Here is a 929-nt window from a genome sequence, read left to right as displayed (position 1 = left end):
GCATGCAGTTTGTCTTTACATAAACATGGCAAGACCAAACAGACTGAGTGAGCCAGCCCCTGCCTGTGCTCCCTGTCTTCCTTCAGTGTTTCTAAACCAGGGAACTGCACATACGTGGCCTGCCATTGTAGGGTAGGTGCTCAGCTAAGTACTAAGGGGAGAATAGCATGATTCAGGGAGAATATTTCTGTAAATTAACTTCCTAACTAGGATATGTTTTATATTAAAGTAGTGGGGTAGTTTGGTTAGATTTCATGTAATTAAACAGCTGCTGTGAGCAGTTACTGAAGTCCTAAGAAAAGGTGAAAGAATTAAGTGAAGTAGTGGCAGAACTGCTGGTTTTAATATCTTGAAGTAGTGAGATACTGAGACATTCTAAGGATGTACTTCCTTATTATGCAGATGAGTAACTTTTAAAGAATCTGAATCAGGCAGCTGTAGAACCCCCACTCCTGCGAGACCTGTATGGAAAGGGGGGGCAGTGAGATGCTGACAGCTTAGGATCAGTCCAAATCACCACACATAGAGTAAGGACACAGCACTACAGGAACTGCAGAGCTGTTCCATGGTCCAGCCCAGCCCGTGGTGGGAATGCAGCTCTCCAGTGCACAGGACTTTGGCTTTTCCATTGGAGGGGTGCACTGGGGGTGAGAGCTGCGCTCTGGATAGCTGAGCTGAAGGGGGAGGAGAGCTGGAAAATGCATACTCTGAATGCAGGAGGATGGAAAAGAAACAACAGTTCTCCCACCTGTTGGTACCTCAGCCTCTTAACTGGCACCAAGGAAAACCCCTGGGAGGCCGTGCCATGCTTGGGCTGTGACCCCTTGCCCTGCTTGAGCACAGATACTGCTGCTCTCCACTGCTGGATGCTTCGGCCACAGTAAGGGAAACAAAGTGGGTGCACACTGTTACAGGTCTGTGAAATTAGG

Source organism: Corvus hawaiiensis, chromosome 4 (genome assembly GCF_020740725.1).
Source record: "Corvus hawaiiensis isolate bCorHaw1 chromosome 4, bCorHaw1.pri.cur, whole genome shotgun sequence".
In the NCBI taxonomy this organism is placed as follows: domain Eukaryota; kingdom Metazoa; phylum Chordata; class Aves; order Passeriformes; family Corvidae; genus Corvus; species Corvus hawaiiensis.
This window is presented reverse-complemented; position numbering follows the sequence as displayed.